Source organism: Oryctolagus cuniculus, chromosome 13 (genome assembly GCF_964237555.1).
Source record: "Oryctolagus cuniculus chromosome 13, mOryCun1.1, whole genome shotgun sequence".
Lineage (NCBI taxonomy): Eukaryota > Metazoa > Chordata > Mammalia > Lagomorpha > Leporidae > Oryctolagus > Oryctolagus cuniculus.
In genome coordinates, this window is record NC_091444.1 from 43,264,998 (window position 1) to 43,279,666 (window position 14,669).

At 37.5% G+C, this 14,669-nt stretch overlaps 1 long non-coding RNA gene across 1 annotated transcript in view; it reads left to right on the forward strand.

Annotated features, from left to right (window-relative positions):
• Positions 1-3,700: 3,700 nt before the first annotated feature.
• The window catches only part of LOC127483443 (uncharacterized), a 65,503-nt gene continuing 54,534 nt past the window's right edge, over positions 3,701-14,669 (forward strand). Inside the window, exon 1 of the long non-coding RNA XR_007909667.2 lies at positions 3,701-3,738. This is a non-coding gene — a long non-coding RNA (uncharacterized lncRNA). The remainder of the gene's footprint in view (positions 3,739-14,669) is intronic.

Here is a 14,669-nt window from a genome sequence, read left to right on the forward strand (position 1 = left end):
TCAGAAAATGAGATTTGAAGTTTATTAACCTGGTCTTCCAATATTTCTAGTATGTTTTTAAAAAGTACGATAAACAACTTACTATTTTATTCCTTTTAGTATTTTTTTGTTCTACTTAATACCATTGGTTGAACTCTTTTTAATTAACACATAATTATTCTTAGGCATTTAAATTTAACTGAAAAGTGATCCCTGTTAAATATAAGAGTGGGAATAAGAGAGGGAGATGTACAGTTCGGCACATGCTCGCTCGGACTTACCCCTGGTGGTAGAGTTAGAAACGTGCCAGGGGGTTCCAACTCAATCCCATCAAGGTGGCATGTACCAATGCCATCTCACTAGTCAAAGTAATCAGTTTCAATTCATAATGGATCATAGTAATAGGATTAAGTGTCAAAGGGATCACATAAACAAGACTAGTGTCTGCTAATACTAACTGATAGAATTAAAAAGGAGAGAACAATCCAACATGGGAAGCGGGATACACAGCAGACTCATAGAATGGCAGATGTCCTAAACAGCACTCTGGCCTCAGAATCAGCCCTTAAGGCATTCAGATCTGGCTGAAGAGCCCATGAGAGTATTTTAGGCATGGAAAGCCAAGACACTCTGGGAAAAAAAAAAAAGAAGACCTAAATGAAAGATCTCTGTGAGTGAGATCCCAGTGGAAAGAATGGGCCATCAAAGAAGGAGGTACCTTTCTCTGAAGGGAGGAGAGAACTTCCACTTTGACTATGACCTTGTGTAAATAAGATCAGAGTTGGCGAACTCAAGAGGCTTCCATAGCCTTGGCAACTCATGACAAGAGCCTCGGGTGATTACTGATGCCATAAATAAGAGTGTCAATTGTTAAATCAACAACAGGAGTCTCTGTGCACTTACTCCTCATGTAGGATCTCTGTGCTTAATGTGCTGTACTATGTGAATTAATGGTATAACTAGTACTCATATTTTGTGCAACTGTGTGGGTGCAAACTGTTGAAATCTTTACTTAGCATATACTAAATTGATCTTCTGTATATAGATAATTGAAAATGAATCTTGATGAAGAATGGGATGGGAGAGGGAGTGGGAGATGGGATGGTTGCGGGTGGGAGGAAGGTTATGGGGGGGGGGAGCCGCTATAATCCAAATGTGGTACTTTGGAAATTTTAAATAAAAGTTAAAAAAATAAAAAATAAAAAGTGCGATAATCTCTCCACAAAAAAAATGAGAATCAGAAAAATCATACTCAGAGGAAGGAGTGCAATAGGGGCATGGGACTTTGGATAAGAATGCAGGGATGCTAATGGCAGATGCATGCAAGCATGTGTATACACACTTATAAATACTAACTCAAGAAAATGTGACATGTCCTAGAAAAAAAGTGAACAAAGGGCATACATCTGAGGCAGGGACTAGTAAGGACTGGGCACATAGCTAAGGGAACGTAAATTATTAGGACTAAATGTTCCAAAAGTCAATGAGGAAAAAAACCACAGCTTTCTCTACCTCCAATAGCTCCTGGAACGATGACTTCAGCAAGCTTGATTTCCATGAAGAAGTGAAGCAGTGAAGTAAAGGTTATATTTGGTGCGGGTCATGGATGACGGACACCTCCTGACATCCCTTTCCAAATCAACCTAAAAATGATAAAATAAAGTTTCTACCAGGTGACTTCTAAGATTCCCTGAACCAGGCAATAAGGTGAAAAATATAGATACTATGTTGACTCAAGCATCAAGATTTCATTCTTTTTTACTTGCTGTATAGTTTTCTGTTGTATATATATACCACATGACATCAGTTGATGGATATCAAGGTTGATTCCATATCTTTGCCATTATGAATTGAGCTGCTGTAAGCATGGGAGTGCAGGTAACTATTCCATATGCTTACTTCACTTCCTTTGAATGTATTTCCAGCAGTGGGATAACTGGATCATATGGCAGATCCATTTTTAGTTTTCTGAGAAATTATCTATAATGTTTTCCATAACAGTTGTAGCAATTTATAGTCCCATCAATAGTGTGTTAGAGTGCCCTTTTCTCCACAATCACGCATTTGTTATTTTTTATTTTTTGGTGATAGGCATTCTAACTGGAGCGAGGTGATACCTCTCTGTGGTTTTTATTTGTATTTCCGTGATGGTTAGTGATACTGAGCGTTTTCATGTGCATGTTGGTCAATTTCATTTCTTCCTTTGCAAATATCACATGTCTTATTTTATTTGTGTCAGTAAATATATACAGAGTATAAAAATCATATGGATGCCATAGCATTTGGTATATAGGTATAAATATTGCTTCACTGAATTATACCATGTATGCAACAATATACCTTTTTTCCATGTTATGATCATTATCATGAATCTCTCACTTTTAGCTATTATGTTTTCAAGAATAGTATATGCACATGTCTACAAATGAACTGAATGTGAAGAAGTTTTAAACCTGGTTACATTTAAAACAAAAAACTTATAAAATGAATGTAGATACCATTCATATTATAGTGAATAAAAAAGACCGGGGCCCCATACGAGCTCCAGTAAAAAGGACTGCAGATCTGTAGGTGGCAGTTTGTGAACAACTTACACTGGAGCTGAATTTCTGAAATGGGGCAAGATGCATTTTTGCAACAGTATTTTGCATTTGATAAGAGGAGGAAAGCAAGCAGGGCGAGAGTATCACCAGTGAGGGGCAAAGAAAGAAGAGTTTGAGAATTCTTCTTTTTTTTTTTTTTGACAGGCAGAGTGGACAGTGAGAGAGAGAGACAGAGAGAAAGGTTTTCCTTTTTGCCATTGGTTCACCCTCCAATGACTGCCGCGGTTGGCGCGCTGCCGCCGGCGCACCACGCTGATCCAAAGGCAGGAGCCAGGTGCTTCTCCTGGTCTCCCATATGGGTGCAGAGCCCAAGCACTTGGGCCATCCTCCACTGCACTCCCTGGCCACAGCAGAGAGCTGGCCTGGAAGAGGGGCAACCGGGAAAGAATCCGGCGCCCCGACAGGGACTAGAACCCGGTGTGCCGGCACTGCCAGGCGGAGGATTAGCCTATTGAGCCACGGCGCCTGCTGAGTTTGAGAATTCTTATGGCTTTGTAGAACTTAGCTTCTTATAGGTAGCATTGGAAGGATCCAAATAGAAGCAGTGCATAGAAGCATCTTTATCTTGTGAGGGAGGCTTTGCTTTATGGCTGTGATTTATGATGGGAGGAGCAATTTGACAAGGCTGATGCCTTCCAAAGGGTCACTATTCCCAGGGGATTCGCTAATTGAAGTGCCACACAGATCCGCAGGAAGATTTAAGGTGTTGTCACCATTGGCAGGAAGAAAGATGAGATGACCTCACCTCTGCTTTTTGCAGTTAGTCTAGGAGCTACAAAAAAAAAAAAAAAAATAGCCTTTGTCCCTGTGTGTTTTCTTTATAGTAGCTTAGTGTCTTGGACTATATTTATTACAGAAGTGCAGCTAAATCAGGCTTTGTCAACAATTCCTGGACTGTGTTTAGAAGAGGCATAAACAATCCCCTAAGAGTCATAGACAGTTCTGGCATCAAATACTTGTACTTTTCCTATAACATCTAATGTGCTTCTCTTGTTCTGCTTTACTGATAGAAATAGACAAAATCCCTTTGGCCTTGAAAGAACCTTTGATTATGTCACAATACTCAGCATACTCATAATCAAATCAGTTAAGTGGGCAAGTATTAGACACTGATATTTGTCAACATCTGAGAGAGCTGCTGAGGATACGAAATTGGGTAAGAAACCCAGGTCTAAAAGAAGAAGGTGTGGGGAGAAGATTGTACAGCATGTCATCAAATTGTAGATAAAGTAGTTACTTAAACCTAGTTTACAGTGACCAGACTGATGGTAGAGATTTGAAATAGAGTATGGAAAGAAAGAAGAGCTTTTTATCATAAAATTTAAAAACCAGTTTACAATGATCAGATTTGATGGTAGTGACTATCTGGTCTCTGTAACAATTATTATAAGGCTATACATAAAGATAGATTCGGGGATAGATACATGATAGATGTAGATTAAATAGATGATATATTATATATTCATAATTATATAGATAGTATATAGCTAGATAGATCAAGCTTATGAAGGATAGTTTGACCAGATACAGAACTCAAATTTGACAGTAGCAACTTCTGTATATCCACGTTTTCTGATGAGACATCTGCTGTCACTCAAATTATATAGAAAGGTGCCATTTCTCTCTGGCTGCTTTCAGCTTTCTTTCCTAGATTTTCTCAAATTGGAATGTTTTCAGCCATTATTTCTTGGAAAACTTTTTCAACTCTTTTTTCCCTCTTTTTTACCTCTGGCACTCGATATATGAATGTTGACTTTTAGGTTTTTTTGCTTTTTTGTTGTTCCACAGGTTCCTAATGCTTTGTTCATTTTTTTCCTAGTTTATTTTCTCTCTGTTATTAAGATTCAGGAGTTCTAGGGTTGGCCTTGTGGTGCAGCTGGTTAAGCTGCTCCTTGAAATGCTGACATCACATATCTCAGTGCCAGTTCAAGTCACTGCTGTTCCACTTCCAATCCAGCTTCCTATTAATGCAACTGGAATATAGTAGAAGATAGCCTAAATATTTGGGCTCCAGACACCCACATGGGAAATCAGGATGGAGTTCCTGGCCCAGACCTGGCTATAACAGCTGTCTGGGGAGTGAACAAGTGGTTGGATAGAAGATCTCTCTCTCTTGCTCTCACTCTTGTCCTCTCCCTGCCTTTCAAATAACTGAATAAACCTTTTTTTTTTTAAATTCGCAAATTCTACTAATCTGTCCTCAAGTTCACTGATCCCATGGTCCTTCATTTCTCTTTATTATTAGTCCCAAATTTGGCAAAAGATACAAATGTGCAGATTCAAGAAGTTGAGTAAACAATAAAAAAGATAAACTTAAGGAAAGCCATGTCAAAACACATAATGAGCTGAAAATGAAAACCTAACAAAATAGAAAAAAAATGTCTGGTATACAATTTAAAATCACCAGGTTTTCTTTTTTTTTGGTTATTGTATTTTTCACTTATATAATTGTCATTTTTTAAATGGAATATGGTACATGTACCATAGTGATTCTTTTGTTAACTTCTATTTCTTTGCTATGCTTTTCTTTTATTGTCTCAGAATTGGTAATTTCTTGTTGAAGCATTTTTATGATGGCTATTTTAAATCTGTGTTAGATAATTCCAATACTTGACTCATGTCAGTGTTATCATCATTTGACTGTCCTTTGTTATTCAAGTTGTTCTTTTTCTTTAAAAAAAAGTTTTTATTTGACAGATAGTTACACAGTGAGAGAGAGAGACAGAGAGAAAGGTCCTCCTTCCATTGGTTCACTCCCCAAATGGCCACCACAGCCGGAGCTACGCCAATCTGAAGCCAGGAGCCAGGTGCCTCTTCCCGATCTCCCACATGGGCCCAAGCACTTGGGCCATCCTCCACTGCCCTCCTGGGCCACAGCAGAGCCGGACTGGAAGAGGAGCAACCGGGGTCAGAACCCAGTGCCCATATGGGATACTGGCACTGCAGGTGGAGGATTACCCAAGTGAGCCAAAGCACCAGCCCAAGTTGTTCTTTTTCTAGTTCTGGGTATGATCTGTGATTTTAGGTTGTAACTTGGACATTTTGTTTATTATGTTAGGAGTCTTGAGGTCTTATTTTAATATTTTATTCTACAAAGCAGTCATTCTGATTGTGTTTGGTATGTAGGTCCTGACTTTCATATTTGCGGGCTGTGATTAGAATGGCAGTTCAGTTTCCAGAGTCTGCTGTTATTTTGGTCTGCTTGCTTTCTCTTGTACTACTGGGTTTCCTAATGGTACTTGATGATGCTACTTCAGGAGGAAGAAGAATGACCCCCCATGCTAGGCCATCTGGTGCCTGAGGAAGAAGAGGGTCTCTGACGGATGGTGATAAAGGAACCTGGGTAAGGTGCTTTTGTAGTGGGATTCCTTTTGCCAGTGCTCCTCGGGATGTTTACCTCTCAACAGGTGAAAATGGAGTGTTCTGCCTGGATGTCTGTCATTAGGGTTTCCAGTTTTAGTAATGGAACCAGATTATTCTGGTGTCGTCAGCAAGACTTCCATTTGGAGTCGGATTGAGCCTCCTTTTGCTGCTTCTGTTACTAGGTTCTGTCTCAGAAAACATCGATCTCTGCTGGGTCGGGGGTCAGAAGACATCTTTCAACTTCCCCCAGTTTGGGGGTCTCCAATCAATTTCTCTTCCTATTTCCTTTTTCAGAGTTCTTCTTCTGTTGTTTCCAGCATCACTGTATAATAGACTTACCCAAAGTTTAACAAGACTTATCAGGGAGGAGTAAAGAGAAATGAGTCTACTTTCTCTTGTCAAAAGTCAAAATACAGTATTTTTTTTAATTCCTATCTGTACAACTTCCCCAAAAGCTAAAATCTCATGCCTGAAACTTGTGTTGTGGCACAGCAGAAGCTAAGCTGTCACTTGGGATGCCAGTATCCCATATGAGCACCAGTTCAAATCCTGGAAGACTGTAATAAAGTTCCAAGCACCTGTGGCCCAGTCTCAGTAGTTATGGCCATTTGAAGAGTGAACCAATGGATGCAAGCACTCTCTCTCTCTCTCTCTCCCCCCCACCCTTCCACCCATCCCTTCCTCCCTCCCTTACCCTCTAACTCTTCCATTCAAATAAACAAAGCTTTTTTTTTAAAAGAAGTTAAGCTCAAGCCTATCCAGAAAGAATTATTTTTAAAATCATGTGTTCAGATGAGTAAATTAGGCTTTTCCTCTGAGGGTGGAAAAAGTAGCAGTAACAAATATTGCAAGATAGTGACTTGAAGACACTGCTAAATTGCACATTGTGATGCCCTCTATGCAGCACTGATAACATTTCCAGCATGGTCACTGTAGTCACTGACTCAACAAAATCTTACTGAGTGTTTACTATGAGCTAGAGACTGTTTTAGTTACTGTGCATGTAATCATGAAAAACAGTTAAAAATATCAGCCTTTGTATAAATTTACCTTCTTTAAAACATTAAATATTTTAAAATCAACTCAATCATGGCCACTATTCAGCTTACTATCTCTTTATTCATAAAGTCAGTGAACTCAAATCTACAACACAAGGAGTATCATATTCCATTACATATTTTCAATCATTTTTTTCACATGTGAAATTTAATTATATTGTGTAAAGAACTGAGCAAAATAAAAACTATTTTAGTAAAAATGACATCATTATAGATTAAATTCAGAGGATTGACATCTATTAAATGTACATGTGTAGTTAAGCACACAAATCTGTTTGCAAATGTGTATATATTTGGATGCATTAAAATGACATTTTAAAATCAGTTTTCTTAAAAATAAATCATTATTCAGAGAAGATTTTCCTTGTGAAAGCCACATTGTTGTTACCAGAATATGACAAAAGAAGAGAGAAAGAAGGAGGGAGGGAGAGAAGGAACGAGGGCGGGAGGGAGGGAGGGAGACATAATCCTGGCTTATGGAGTTTGATTTTGGAGGACTGGGAGAGCAGCAGCACCATAACGAGAAACACTGAAATAATGAGTATAACTGATTTTAGGACAAAGTGTGATTAGTTTTTGCACATGCTAGATTTGATGTGGCAAGTTAAAAATGTTCCAGCATGAACATTCTAGAACAGGACTTAGAAAAAGACACATCTGGTGTCACTGACAAAAGAGTAGAAGCTGTAGGAAAGGTGAGAATCTATGAGAAAAATGACTTAGACAGTGACAAGTACAGAGAGACCAGAGGACTGATTCTTAAGGAGTAATTAAGAGTTCAGCTCCAAGCCTCCTCCCCCTTTCTCTCTCATCCCATCGCCTCCACCACATAGATGATCCCATCTAATTATAGAGCCAATTTGGTAAACAAACCTATTCCCTACCTAAGCTATTATAATTACAATATAAATAAACACAAAAATGAAAACAAAATAAAGAGGAAATATGTGAAGTAAACTACAAAATCATATAATATAGAAAGAAGTAAGAAAATTCTAGGCCTATAAAGAAGAGAGTGCTGTGGGAGAAAATGAATTTTTTGTATTCTTGTTTTGTGAAAATTTCTAGTCTCATAGTTATTGGAAAACTAAGACTTGGGAAGATTTAGAAATCAGTTATAGTACACTTGAGGGAGTGTGCATCTGTGAGTGCTTGATGTGGTTGAAAATAAGCCAGAACTTATGGTAAATATAAAACTTGTTTATTTGAGACCTTGAGGAATAAGAAGCTAAAACCACTTTTGCACATGCTCATATTTCTTGAACAAAAATATTTGAAAAAAAATACAACCACAGGCAAAACTAACAATATAATTTAGATCATAGTCACATAAGATTTCAAAGAACATGGATATCTAAAGGTTGTAAGAAATCCTAACAAGAGAATCAGAGAGTCTGGAAAAAAAGTATTTTTAAAAAGTGAATCTTTGAAGTTTTAGTAACAGTGAGAAGGAAGGGAGAGATGGCCCATGACAGAGAGGCTGACTGGTATAAACAAAGTTGAAGAACATGTGCAAGATTCTTACTGTCTTTTAATAAAATATGCAAATATGGACTCCCAAATGATATATGAGTGAAGAAAGTAGAGGATCAGAAAAGAAGCTTGTTGCAATGAGAGCTGAATACAGGACACTGGACAGTGAAAGTTGAGAGGGAGAGAGTAACTAGCAAAGACAGGTCCAAAGGCCATGTCTTAGAAAATCATATAATCTGAGTTCAATCACAGGCTATGGGAGAACTGCTGAAGCCGTACATCCTTCCTTCAATTTCAAAGTCCAAAGCTCTTACTAAGTCAGTGTAATAATTGGTGGCCTAAAATATTTCCAGGCCAAAACCCAAATTACAAGTTAAATTTCTGTTCAATAACAGAAGCAGCTCAGGAAAATACACTTTAACTATTTTGTTTATGTGGGCTTAATATTAGGTCCTTATTGTGCTATATTGGCTTACTGGGAACCTCCTTATTCTAAAGTTATCAAAACAAAAGTCACCAGAGTGACTTTAATTTGGGTGCAGTATAATTGGCCCTAGAAAGCATCCTTTAGAACATACTTAATGTTATATGAAAAGTAGTTGCTCCTTAATTCTGTACTGCTTAACTAGAAGTAAGCTAGTTTCATTTGTCTTTAGCTTCAATTTTGTCTCCTTAGAAGTCTTCTAGCCGGCGCCGTGGCTCAATAGGCTAATCCTCCACCTTGCGGCGCCGGCACACCGGGTTCTAGTCCCGGTTGGGGCGCCGGATTCTGTCCCGGTTGCCCCTCTTCCAGGCCAGCTCTCTGCTATGGCCAGGGAGTGCAGTGGAGGATGGCCCAGGTGCTTGGGCCCTGCACCCCATGGGAGACCAGGAAAAGCACCTGGCTCCTGGCTCCTGCCAGGATCAGCGCGGTGCGCCGGCTGCAGCGGCGGCCATTGGAGGGTGAACCAACGGCAAAGGAAGACCTTTCTCTCTCTGTCTCTCTCTCTCTCACTGTCCACTCTGCCTGTCAAAAAAAAAAAAAAAAAAAAAGAAGTCTTCTACTTAATCATTTCTGACCTGAACTAGAGCAAAGATCTGGAGCAAAGGAAAAAGGTGATGTGTTAGGAAGTCCTATCCACTCATTTTTTTTCCCTTTAAGTCTTTTTATTTCCAAAGTTTTATTTTTTCAAAATTTTAAAAAATATTTTTAGGGGCCGGCGCCGTGGCTCACTTGGTTAATCCTCTGCCTGCAGTGCCAGCATCCCATATGGGCGCCATATGGGATACCATATTTTAGAAGTACATTACAGTAAAAAGGCTTAATACTTCACCAAATAAGAAGTTTAACCAGTAAAAAGCAGGAAGACTCTAGTGTAGTGGAAATATACACAAATGCTATAAACAATAATTGAATGAAAAAAATGACCAATTCCCCCACATACAGTAAATTTTAAAGTGATCATAGACCATTAAACTATAGTAGTATAACATTCTCAACCACTCATTTGACAAAAATATGAAACAAAGTTTTCCAAAAATATAGTTGCAGCAATACTGACAAGGAAATTTCTTTTTCTTTTTCCTTTTTTTTTTTTTTTTTTTTTTTTTGGTTTTTAAATTTTAGCTCCCACATATAAAGGAGATCATGCAGTATTTGTCTTTCTGGGTCTGGCTTCTTTCACTCAACATGATGCATACATTTTGCTGCAAATGGTGGAATTTCATTCTCTTTTATAGATAAATAATATTCCATTGTATATATATATACAATTTTTTCTATTATGAACAGTGCTGTTATATACATGGTGGTGCAGATATCTATTTGATACATTGTGTTCAAGCCTTTTGGGTATATACCCAGTAGCGGGTTTGTTGGATCACATGGCAAGTTTATTTCTAATTTATTAAGAAATCTCCACACTGTTTTCACACTGTACTAATTTACATTCCCACCAACAATGTGTAAGTGTTCCATTCTCCACATCCTCACCAGCATTTGTTACTGTGTTTTGGATTTTAGCAATTCTGACAGGGGTGAGATGATATCTCATTGTGGTTTTGATTTATATTTCACTGATAGCTAGTGATGTTGAGCATTTTTTTCATATATTTGTTGGTCATTTGTAGTTCTTGAGAATTGTCTATGAAGTCCTTTGCCATTTCTCAACTGGATTGGTTGTTTATTGTTAATTTTTTAAGTAGCTGATATATTTAGGATAGTAATCCTTTCTCAGATGGTTTGCAAACACTTTTTCTCATTCTGTTGAATGTCTCTTCACTCTATTGATCATTTATTAATCATTTCTTTTTGCTGGGCAAAAGCCTCTGAGTTTGATATAGTCCCATTTGTTTAGTTTTGTTTTATTGCCTATTTCGGGGTCTTGTCCAAGAAACTGTCCTCTACATGAATGTCTTTAAGTGTTTCCCCTATGTTTTCTTCTATCAACTTCATAGTCTCAGGTCTTAAGTTTATGTCTTTGATCCATCTTGAGTTGATTTTTTTTATATGTGAGAGGCATGATCTAATTCCATTATTTTATATATATAGAATTTTGCCAGCATGATTTATTGAAGAGATTATCCTTACTCCACTGTATAGTCTGAGTATTTTTGTCAAAAATCAGTTAGCTGCATGTATGTAGATTAACTTCTGGACTCCATTCTGTTATACTGATTTATGTATCAGTTTTTACACCAGTACCAAGCTATTTTAATTACTATAGCTTTGTAGTATGCTTTGAAATCAGGTATTGTGATGCCTCCAACTTGGTTTTTCTTGCTCAGAATCACTTTGGCTACTCAGGGTCTTTTGTAATTCCATCTGAAATTTAGCATTGCTTTTGCTAACTCTGTAAAGAATGTCATTGCTATTTTCATAGGGATTACACTGAATCTGCAAATCACTTTAGGTAGTACATTTTTAAAAAGATTCATTTATTTATTTGAGACACAGAGGAAAAAGAGAGAGAGAGAAACTTTCAACTGCTGGCCCACTCTCCAAACAGTCACAATGGCTGGAGCTGAGCCAATCTGAAATCAGGAGCCATGAGCTTCTTCCCAGTGTCCCACATGGGTGCAGGGGCCCAGGGAGTTGGACCATCTTCCACTGTTGTCCCAGGCACATCAGCAGAGAGCTGCATTAGAAGTGGAGAAGCCAGTGTTTGAACAGGCAGCCATACAGGCGCCCAGCACTGCAGGTGGTGGCTTTTACCTGCGATGCCACAGTGCCAGTCCTAGTATATTTTAATGGTATTGATTCTTCTCATCCATAAACAAGGAATATCTTTCTATATTTTATGTCTTTTATGATTTCTTTAATCAATGTCTGATAATTTTTATTGTAGATATCTTTCATTTATTTGGTTAAACTTATTCCTAAATATTTTATATTTTGTGTGTGGCTATTGTGAATGAGATTTTTTTTTTAACTTTTATTTAATGAATATAAATTTCCAAAGTACAGCTTATGGATTACAATGGCTTCCCCCCCATAACGTCCCTCCCACCCGCAACCCTCCCCTTTCCCACTCCCTCTCCCCTTCCATTCACATCAAGATTCATTTTCGATTCTCTTTATATACAGAAGATCAGTTTAGCATACATTAAGTAAAGATTTCAACAGTTTGCTCCCACACAGAAACATAAAGTGAAAAATACTGTTTGAGTACTAGTTATAGCATTAAATCTCAATGTACAGCACACTAAGGACAGAGATCCTACATGAGGAGTAAGTGCACAGTGACTCCTGTTGTTGACTTAACAAATTGACACTCTTGTTTATGGCCTCAGTAATCACCCTAGGCTCTTGTCATGAGCTGCCAAGGCTATGGAGGCACCCTGAGTTCACCGACTCTGATCATATTTAGACAAGGCCATGGTCAAAGTGAAAGTTCTCTCCTCCCTTCAGAGAAAGGTACCTCTTTCTTTGATGACCTGTTCTTTCCACTGGGATCTCACTCGCGGAGATCTTTCATTTAGTTTGTTTTATTTATTTATTTATTTATTTATTTATTTATTGCCAGAGTGGCTTGGCTTTTCATGCCTGAAATACTCTCATGGGCTTTTCAGCTGGATCCGCATGCCTTAAGGGCTGATTCTGAGGCCAGAGTGCTGTTTAGGACATCTGCCATTCTATGGGTCTGCTGTGTATCTCACTTCCCATGTTGGATCGTTCTCTCCCTTTTTTATTCTAGCTGTTAGTATTTGCAGACACTATTCTTGTTTATGTGATCCCTTTGGTTCTTAGTCCTATCATTATGATCAATTGTGAACAGAAATTGATCACTGGGACTAGTGAGATGGCATTGGTACATGCCACCTTGATAGGATTGAATTGGAATCCCCTGGTATGTTTCTAACTCTACCGTTTGAGGCAAGTCAGCTTGAGCATGTCCCGAATTGCACATCTCTTCCCTCTCTTATTTCTTTCTTTCTCCTCCCATCTGCTTTTGCTAAAACTTCCAGTACTATCCTGAAATAAGAGTGCTGGAAGCGAGCATCCTTGTCTTGTTCCAGATTTGAAGGTAAATGCTTTCATTTTTTCTCCATTCAGTATGATATTGACTGTTGGTTTGTAATATATAGCCTTTATAATCTTGAGGAAAGTTCCTTTTATATCTAATTTGTAGAGAGTTTTTATCATGAAGGGGTGTTGAATCTTATCAAATAATTTCTCTACATCTATTGAGATGACCACATGGTATTTGTTCTTCACTCTATTAATGTGACTTATGATGTTTATTGATTTGCAAATGTTGAATCACCATTGCATTTCTGAGATAAATCCCACTTGGTCATGATGTATGATTGTTTTGATATAGTTTTCGATTTCATTTGCTAGTATTTTGTTGAAAATCTTTCCATCTATATTCATCAAGGATACAGATTTATAGTTTTCTTTTCATTTCATGTCTTTGGTTTTGGTATCAAAGTAATGCTGGCCTCATAAAAAGAGTTTGGCAGAATCCCACCCTGTTCAATATTTTGAAACAGTCTGAAAAGTATTGGAGTTATTTCCTCTTGGAATGTTTTATAGAATTCAGTAGTAAAGTCATCAGGTTCTGGACTTTTGCTTGATGAAAGACTTTTGATCACTGCCTCAGTGTCATTGCTTGTTATAAGTCTGTTTAGATTGTCTTCATCTTCTTGATTTAATTTTTGTAGCTTGCATGACTCCAGGGATTTATACATTTCTTTGAGGTTTTCCAGTTTATTAGCATATAGTTCTTCATAGTAGTTTTTTATGAGCCTTTGTATTTCAGTGGTATTATTTCTAATGTATCCTTTTTCATCTCTAATTTATTTGAGTTCTTTCTCTTCTTGTTCTTTATTAGTCTGGCTGGAGGTTTATCTGTTTATCAAAAAACCGACTTTTGTATTTTTTGATCTTTTGCATTTTTTAGTTTCAATTTATTTCTGCTCAGATCCTTATTATTTCTTGCCTCCTGCTGATTTGGGGTTTGATTTGTTCTTGTTTTTTCTAAATCTTCAAGATGCATCATTAGATTTTTTATATTTCTTTTTAATGTAAGTACTTAATGCTATAAGCTTACTTCTTAATACTGCTTTTGTTGTATCCCAAAGTTTTTGATATGTTGTGTTTTCACTTTCATTTATTTCATGAAAGTTTCTGAGTTTCTTTTTAATTTCTTCAATGGCCCATTGATCATTCAGTAGCATGTTAATTTCCAAGTATTTATGAGTGCTCTGTTTTCTTCTTGTTGATTTTTAGCTTTATTCCTTTATGGTCTGATACATGGTATTATTTCAACCTTTTTAAATCTGCTGAGACCTGACTTGTGGACTAATATGTGGTATTTCCTAGAAAACGTTCCATGTTCTGATTGAGAAGAATGTGTCTGTTAGATCCATTTTCTTGATAGTAAATTTTAACTCGAATGTATCTTTATTGATATTTTGTCTGGATGATCTGTCATTGATGAGAGTGGGGTGCGACAGTCAGTCACTATTATTCTATTGGAGTCTATCTCTCCCTTTAGGTCTAGCAGTATTTACTGCATATATTTGGTCTTGTGTGGGTGCATATATGCTTGTTATATCTTCTTGCTTAATTGAACATTTTATCAAAATATCCATCTTTATCTTTTTATAGTTTGATTTAATGTCAATTTTATCTGGTATCAAGATAGCTACGCCTGTTCACTTTTGGTTTCCATTTGCCTGGTATATCTTTTTCCAACCCTTCACTTTC